Here is a 9,662-nt window from a genome sequence, read left to right as displayed (position 1 = left end):
CCTAAACTTACACTATAAAATAGTGCCAATTTTCATCTTTAAACTCCTCTAATCTTTAGTCATTCCTCAAATTATGCTAAAATGTTCTTCATATAACTGTAACTAGTTCTGCTAATCAACACAGAGATTAACTCACTTTTTCAAGAATTACAAGATTCTCCATGAATCTCGTATTCCAAGATAAACTCCCTAGCTTCTACAAATACATATCTTATAATGAGTTCTATTTTTCAGCATTTTCTACTCTCACAAACAAGTTACAAGGAAGACAATAAAATAAGGCAAACTTACCAGTATTTAATGCTAAAGGAAGGGAAAAATACAAACTACAATAATTAGGTTGTGATGTCCAACTGGTACTTTTCTGCAGTACTTGTAAACTTCATTAACAGTCACAAATTATTATTGCATAAACCAATTATGTAAGACTTAAATTATATTTCAGAGACAGAGGAAGGAAAGGTATTGTTAACACTGTAAGCTAAAGAGAGATGTGATCAGAACACTAGAGAATTTCTCACCGGGGATTAAGTGACTGAGAGTTTTACATCTTTACCACAAATTGGGCTGTAGCATACAGGATGAGGTAGGTCAATGATTAAGTAATGCTATTTTTTGTGTGTGTTCAGTAGTTTCCTTTTACTATGAGCAGAAATAAACAACCATTTAGAATAAATACTCTAAGAGCCATAAAAGATTAAAGCATCAATAAAACAAAAAGGTCCCAACTAATAATCAATAAAGGAAAAGAAAATATGTTGTGGTTTATGAAAGGAAAAATAAGATGTTGAAATGGTTTTAAAAATAAAAAAACACCAATTAAAGACTAGATGAAGGGTTGTTGATGACATTTTAAAATGCACATGACATAAAAAATCAATACAAGCAAGTTTAATAATAACAACAACAACAACAACAAAAAAGAGTTGCCATAGCTTACATTGTCTGTCAACAGAAATTGTGTCTCTAAAGCCTTCCAGCTATCTAGTCCTGCACTGTAAAAGGAGTTGGATGTCTGCTCTGACCTGGTTTGCATTTGCAGGGATATGAGGGTACAGATGAGGTTGATACTGGTATAACTGAATGTTAGGAAACACTGAACCTATGATATTAGGCTGGAGGAAAGTGAGGAGGGTAAAGGGTGCAGGGGATGGAGAAGACTACTGGTATACTCAAGGCCAGGGAAAATGTTCAATGGATCGCCAGTGTAATGAGGAAGACTCCAGTCTAGTAATGGGGATGGAGGACCACAGAATCATCAAGAGTTTAGTTGGCAAGTAGGTAGTAAACTAGGAAGGCATCTGAGTCAGAGATTGGTAAGTAATACTGGATGCAGTCTTTGAGACAGCTAGGGACACAATGGATACAGCCACTTTCCCATCACTTATCTAGAAAGAATCTTCAAAAATGGTCCATTCACAGTGTCTGAAGTGAAATGTTGACTTCTGGGACATTTCCAACAAAAGACACCAAGAAAAAAAAAAAACTGATCATGGAATCAGACTACCTAGGTTTTTATCCACATGACGTTATGCAAGTTCTTTAAACCCTCTTTGTCTTGTTTCCTTCCTCTGAAAATGGATTAAATGATAGTATTTATTTGGTGCAGTTTTATAAAAATTAAATAATTCACAGAACATGCTTGTAACAGTAGGTCTCATATTAAGCTCTAAGTATTGTTGACTTTCATTATTATATCAAATGATTTTATATTCACAATCTCCCTTTCACAAATGGAATAAAAAAGAAAATCCCAGAAATGTTTGTAAAGCCAGCCTTATGTCACCAGCTATTCTTTATTTTCTCCTAAAATGTGACTCCATGTTCATTTTCTGCATTCCTAGAATGTGGCCTTTTACCCTATATCACCCTTGCCTCCCATTCTTTTTGATTATGGATCATCTCTGAAATTTTCCTGAGGAGTGGGCTTTTTGTGGGTCATTTGAAATTATCCCATTTTTCTTCTGGGAACAGAACAGCTGGAGAGAATTTCAGCTGTGTCTCTGTGCAAGTTCCAGTGGGCCAGGAGATCCCTAAGGGCTTTGTTAGCTCAAAATCCCTGTCCATCAAAATAGCATATTCTGGAGTCTCCCAACACCTCTTTCATAGCCTGTGGACGGGCTCCTCTCTGATGCCTTATCGACAAGCTGTGTTTGGGGACCTTACATCATACAGTCTTGTAAATTTCTTAATTAGCTAGCCTAGAGGAAGACTAGATGTGTTATCAAGACATAAATGGAAAATAAAGAACAGGAATAAAGATACAGAGAATAAAGATTGTACATTTGAATTAAGTCAACAATTGGGCATATAAATTTAAGTGATGGTGGAAAATATAAAATTTTGTTGTTTTTATTCTCTCTTTTGTTAAAATGTCTCCTAAGTTACTTAGATACTGTTTTTTTTAAAAAAAATAGACACCACCAGGTTCGCTGAGGTCAGAAATTATATTTAAAGTGAACATAGTATGAACAATGGTAAGTGCATACTTTGGAAATTACAGAGACATAGATTAAAATTCTCTCTCTCTTGCTTATTATAATTACTTGGACAAACTAAGATTTCTTTGTGTGACATCTATATCTAAGACAATGAGAATATTATTTTCCTCTTAAGATTATTTTCAAAAAAGATTAGACAAGACTAAGTAAAACTGATAATATTAGTACGAATTTAAGTAAGTAGTTTTCTCGAATACTCTGTGCTTAATATTTTATACATAGTGATTGAGATTTAGGTGATGTTAGAAAGATAGTTGCTGTTAAAAGTTATAGTGAAATTGCCAGGCACAGTGGCAGATGCCTGTAATCCCAGCTGCTCAGGAGGTTGAGATAGTAGGTATGTGAGTTCGAAGTCACCCTCAGGAAAAGCCAGGCACTAAGCAACTCAGTGAGACCCTGTCTCTAAATAAAATACAAAATAGGGCTGGGGATGTGGCTCAGTGGGCAAATGGCCCTGAGTTCAATCCCTGGTACCAAAAAAGAAAAAAAAAATACACACAGACACACACATACAAACATACACACACACACACACACACACACACAGAAATTTAAAAGAATCATTGTAAAACATAAAGTATAACTTCAGATTACATACCAGTTTCAACTCATACATATATAGCAACATAGCATCTCTAAATTATTTTAATTCCCAACTATCTTAGTACAGGTTCCTGTCAATAATGTTCACAACATGTTGAAATGATAGTATTTTGGATATATTTAGTTCAATAAAAATTTAATATTATAAAAAATAATAATAATAATAAAAATGATGCTGTGGCTGACCCAGCTTCTCTTTCTGTGGTCTTTGTCCCACCATGGGTATGGCAGGGTCATTAAAAATGAATATTATTCCAAAATAACATTCATTATGATAACCTCTTCTAAAAAATAATATGGCATGAAGAAGCAATCAACCTACATCACCAGGAATACACTGTGTCCTGTGTCATATGTGCCCCTCTTGAAGGAATATCAGGATCCATGTTCAACAAATTTTGCTGCTCTTTTTCACAAGAAATGTTTTAAGATAAACCAAAAAAGATGGGGAAGTGAGAGAAATGCATATAGAATAGAAAAGATAAATCACTGAGAAAAGAAGTTCAGGCTTTCCATCTCAAGCAGACTCCTTGTGTCCTGAAAGGTGATCACAGTTGACTGACAGCACTAATGCACTGAATTTGCATAAAGTTGGAGACTTTGTAGGACATAAAGGCAGGCTTGCATTTATAAGGTCTCTCTCTCTCTAGAAATTGTTAAATTCTAGTGCAACAACGGATTACCTTGAATCAATTTACAATTGTCAGCAACTCCTGACAGAATGGTGCATGGCCTAGTTCAGCCTGAGATGTGGAAATGACTGATTCTTTGGGAGGGATAAAGCTGAAAACAGGTATCTAAGCTCTAGGATAGTTCCTAAGTCAGAGGCTATGTTTCAAAAAGGGATTTTTTTCTAACTAGAAATCCATCCAAGTCTATACCTTTCAACATAAGATTTTAAGGAGGCCATGGTGAAGGATGCTGTGACTATAGATATTAAAGAGATGTCAATGTCTCATTCTTGAAAAAGAAAAAAGGGACACACAGGCTACGGTATAGCTAAGGCAGAACCCCAGTCAAGCCTGGATTGTAACCTGCCCACCAAGGAGCCCCGGATTATCAGTGTTCGAAAAGAAATAGGACAAGCAGTCCAGACTATCCTCTATAGCACTGGGTTTTAAAAGTCATGATTATTTTTATAGGGTGTACGTGGCTTGGCTTCAAAGACTAAAATGAAGTATTGCAGAGACTGAAAAACAAGAAGATTATAGAGTCTTTGAAGACTTCCTCTGAGGTGGTTGCGGACAGAATAAGCGTCATATCTGACTGCTCTAAAGAAAAGTTTTGATAGAGTACAAAATACCAAAATGTAGAAGTTATTCTTTCAATTATGCTGTGAGGCTGAAAGAAAATTTTATTTAGGACAACAGGAGCAAAGAGTATTAAAAATATACATTCTGAATTGAAACCAGGAACTAACCAGGTATCTGGTTATGGGTGTCTATGTGTGTGTGTGTGTGTGTGTATGCATGTATTTTATATAAATATAAATATATATATATATATATATATATATATATATATATATATATAAAATATGGATGTCCTATAGGTATATATATATATATATATGTGTGTGTGTGTGTGTGTGTGTGTATATATATATATATATATAAAATCTGGATGTCCTATAGGTATATATATATATATGTGTGTGTGTGTGTGTGTGTGTGTGTGTGTGTGTATATATATACATATACACACATAATTTATTTTAATTCCCGACTATCTTAATACAGGCTATCTTAAGACATTTGAGTAACAAATGTCACTATGACCACTGTGAAATAAATACTGTTTTTGGAGTGCTAAGTTTTGTGAAAAGTAGTAGGTAAATATTTGAAAAACAAATATATGTACATAAACATATGAAGAAATACATAAACTCTCAATTATAATGTTCAGCCTATTTTGGTGCACCTCTGTCAATTTTGTTGAAGTGTTCACAGAATTGAAACATAGGAACTTAATGGATTTTTAAAGAAAAAGTGACTAAAGTCAGTACACCAGGTAGCTTCCAATCTTACTGATACAACCTTACATCCATCATCACTTCACTAACTGGGGATGCAGGAGTGGTGCTGAGCACAGATAAGAAATGTGGAATGATACCAGTAAGGGACAAAAAAAAAAAATGCCTGCAGGGTAAGTCTGATCTTCCAAAACCATAAGAATCCTTGTTCCATACATGATAAAGATTATCCATAATTAATTCATTTATTCAATGCCAAAACTAGGAAGACTTGGATATTTTCCTCTACTTCTGATCTACCCAGTCGGCATGATTGTTTCATGTATGCTGGAAGACATGAGACTGCTGAGTCAGAGAAAAAGAATATTGTCACTCACAAGAATAGTTGTAGCCAGTCTATAACCATTTCTTAGCAATTGCCTGAGCCCTGATCCCCAAAGACTATGTGATGACTATGTCATTTGATACCTATTTGTTTAGTAATTTACATTAAATGAGGGGATTCTGAGATTAGGGAATGGAGGTCTTTTATATAAGACACAGAGAATACATTCTCTTTTTTTGTTGTGGATGGATACACTTATCTTCTGAAGCTTTTTGCCATATAAACATCTCAGAACAGATAGTCTAGAAATATAACAGTCAGACCCTGCTTGCAAATCACACAGAAACAAAACGGCTGATGGAGAATTCTCCTCTTATTTCTATACCACCTTTTCTTCTGGAAAATTTTCCCATCAGTATACACACTGTTGGAAGGAGTTAATCTGCTCAATTTATTCTGTATCTATTGTTGATAGAAAGGCTACTATCAGCAGGACTCTAAGCAACAGAATATGGCATGTTTGTGGTGTTGACCTCAGCCATATGCATGAGGGGGGTAGGCCTGGGATTGAGCAACTCCTATAAACTATCAGGCTCTACCTGAGACGGAGAATAACTTTCTTCTTATTTTTCTGTGTTTACCTTTCCACCACTTGACGTCAGCCATTAATGGAGCTTCAGTAAGATATATTTTTGATAGCATAAAACTGCTTTGAGCTTCAAGGACAATGTCTGCGATAATTCTATCATTCATAACCAACTTGGATGGTGAGGTGAGGTATGAATGCCTTTCAGGGCCATTCACAGTAAAGCCAGGATCAAATCTCTTATCATGGTTTCTAATTGGATGGCTCCCATTATGGAGATAATTGTCTAGAGGTTACACCTAAAAAATAAATCTGGAAAGATCACCCAAGGGTTGCTTTATTTTAGAAAACTCTCCACAGTCATCTGAGACCTACATGATAAACTAGCATCATGCCCTTAAACACTTGAAGATCTCTTGTGGTCATTTCTAAGGTTCAAGCTACTATATTTACAGCATAGAGGCAAGCCAATGTCTGGCTTCTGAGCAGATCCAGATAAAAATCCACATTCAATTAACCTTGTGGGGTATTATACTCCACATGGGACCTACCATCATAGGGGTACAGGCTGATGGTGACTTCCACTTGTCATCCCAATAACTGGTATGTCTTAGCATTCACAGTCAAGTTCAAATAGAATGTGAGTGCCTGACAGCAGTCAGTCCAACCCACACTCTTTTTGTTGTGCCAACACCTGGGTCCCATTCATCTACTCCATTGAATAACTGAATAATAACTAGGAAAAGGGGGTGGGGAAAACATGTGAGGCATTGACAGCAGATTTGCAGGGGAAGTGCAGGAGCTGAGGCCACCCCCTGCTGTTTTCAATAGACTTCACAGCAAGGTTTAGGGGAATAGCATTCAAATCATGAGTCAGATTTCCATGTGGTAGAGGAAGGAAGGCTCAGCAGTCACTTAAATTTAAAATGCTTTCCACAGTTTGGGAGAGGCACACATTGTGTTTTTCTTCATGAGCAACTTTCTGGGGTGATTCTAAGAGACAAAGATCATTAACCTTCCCCTCTTCACCATACCTCTTGAAGTCTAAGATAGTCCCTGGATACTGACGACAGTGCTCTTGTGTGCAAAAGAATTGTTATGTCCCACTTCATAAGCTATAACTCCATAGTTTTCCCAATCATCCATACTTGCACCCAGACTTTTGTCCATAAGGGGTAATAGGTCACAAGGATATTTTATGAAACTTATCATATCCATATGTCTCTTATTTTGGGCTGCATAGAACATAATCAAGGGATGTGGTATGTAGTGTATTGAACAAATAGTCTTTATAATTATGACATATAAATATGCTAATCCAATAAGAGTATCCAGCTGGCTGAATCAGAATCTAGTTTGAACCCACAAGGCACCATTTGGCCAGGCAGACTCTTGGAGAGCAGACCAGCTGGTTTAGCATAGTGATACTATTAGGGCAAACAAAAGGCATGAGGCTCAGGAATGAACGGAGTAGAATGCCAACTATTTATTATATGTCTGTATAATCTGCTCTTTTTGTCTTTAATATTACCCAGGAAGTAGCCAAGTGAGATGATCACTGGCTGGGAACAGCTACATTCAGGGACTAAACTCATCTACTAAAAATGTAGAAGTCAAGGAAAGTAGAGTCGGAATCTTTTTGTATTTAATTTGGGGTAGGAGGTTCCAACCCTCATGATACCAGATGTCGTGAATAACATGGAGTGTGGAACGTCCACTAAATTACTTGTTTATCAGACCATGGCCGAATAGGTTTTGGGATAAAATATTCCTGATTCCAAAAGCCAAAGATGGTAGCAGTTTAGCTCCAATGTTGACCACAATGAAGTTACAGTGGGTTGGCTGAACTCGAACAGCAAGAAACACTGTGAGCTGAATGCCAGTCAGTGGTGATGGGTCAGTACTCAGAGCCCCAGGAGATATCACCCAGTGGAGACTGCTGGGAGTAAGCAGGACTCCATGCTTTGTGGCATTCTTTGCTGCATAAACAGTCATGAAATGTAAGATGCACTGAAAGCCCATCAGCACCAGAAGTAACCTGAGTGGTGCAGGTTTGGTCAGCAGCTGGATTGCCGTCTGAAACACAAGCCTCTAGATGATGCACTTAGATGTTTCTGTAAAGAGCAAAGATTCATTACGAAAGGCCAGTGTGCCAAAGAAGGTTGTCTTTAATCAGCCAATTTGTAGGGGCGTCGACCACTTAAATTCGAATATATATTTAGTTTTGAAATGAGTTGTCAATTGAGTTTTAAAATCAACAAAACCAGTACATTGAATGGGCCCATCAGGCCAATCCTTTAAACTGTGCCAATCAGGAGAATTTTGACACTTTCTTCTACCAGGGGACCAGGCCAAATTGTGTCTTCAGCAATTAGTATCCAACAAAGCCTTGGAAATTTAATTTGCTCCATTCCTGGAAATATCTTAACACATCTGAATGGGTTTCTAGGATCTGACTTCCTGTTGGGAACTGGGAAGCTTTATTTTATGCACAATCAATGATACTAGCTGGGCAATGTTTTTGCTGCCAAATCCCATAAATTTCCCTCAAATCCCATAAATCTCTGCATAAGGCCCTTTATCTTTCTCTTCCAAAAAACAATGTCTTTGTCATCATCCTATCCTCATTATTAATATCAAGAACTCTGAAGGGTCTAAGATTTTGCCCTACTTATCAACTAAGAAATTATTTGCCGTAGTTTTGTGAATGCTGGTATAAAAAACAGTGTTTTTAGGTCAGAGACGAGAAATGTCTTAAGTAATAGCAACTCCCAGTATACTAGCATTTTCTTTTGACAGTACCCCAAGAGTGGGGTGCACTAGTTCAGGAGATACCTGTCCATAGTGGGTTGCCTAATAGTAGAGTAACCCAGAGCTTAGAAAGCTTATTCTTTTGGGATAGGCAGAAGATGTGCCTGCTTAGTGGTACAAAGAGAGAACAATATCTCTAACTTGCAAGCCTATAAACAACTTTGCACTTTGCTTCAGGAAAAAACCCTACTCTATCTTCCAAAGCTATTTGCTGTACAAACATCTTTTAAACCACACTCCACAAGAAGCACTCCATGCCTTCATTTCCAAGATGCGAAGAAATGTCAAAGATGTGTGAAGAATTACCTGCCAACTCCCAAAGCCTCAACTTTAAGGAACTGTTGTACTATAATGCTTGTTCTAAGCACTGAAAATAAACAGGTAACTAAGTCAGAAAAACTCTTTCCTTGATGGAACTTACATTTAGAGATAATGTCAGTGATATCTGTGTCTGTGGTGGCAGGGAGTGACGGATAATGAGAAATAGCAAATGTGTCCATATTTATATGCATGGTAATGGTAGAGAGCACATAAATAGGAAGAAGCTTATGGTAAGGACAAGTCTTATCCCCGCACCCCCAGTTGTCTAGTGATTCTGTCAGCTTAGCATAATAGCTAGCATCAAAAGATCTCAGAGTTGCCACTGGAAGAAAGGATTTTGCTTTGAAAGCAGACATTATTAAACTTCAGGAAAAGAGCTTCATATCTGGCAGAACTTTTTGTCTGTTTGGTCTTGTGTATTGCATTCAGAAAGTTTGAAAAGTTGGGGAATCATAAAACCTTTTTACGCATTACAGAAATGGGCCTGGGGCAGTGTGTGGAGAAGGTGATTACCTACTCTAAACTGGTAACAGCCTATTTAAA

Source organism: Marmota marmota, unplaced genomic scaffold, assembly GCF_001458135.2.
Source record: "Marmota marmota marmota unplaced genomic scaffold, marMar, whole genome shotgun sequence".
NCBI lineage: Eukaryota > Metazoa > Chordata > Mammalia > Rodentia > Sciuridae > Marmota > Marmota marmota.
Note: the sequence above shows the minus strand (reverse complement) of the source record.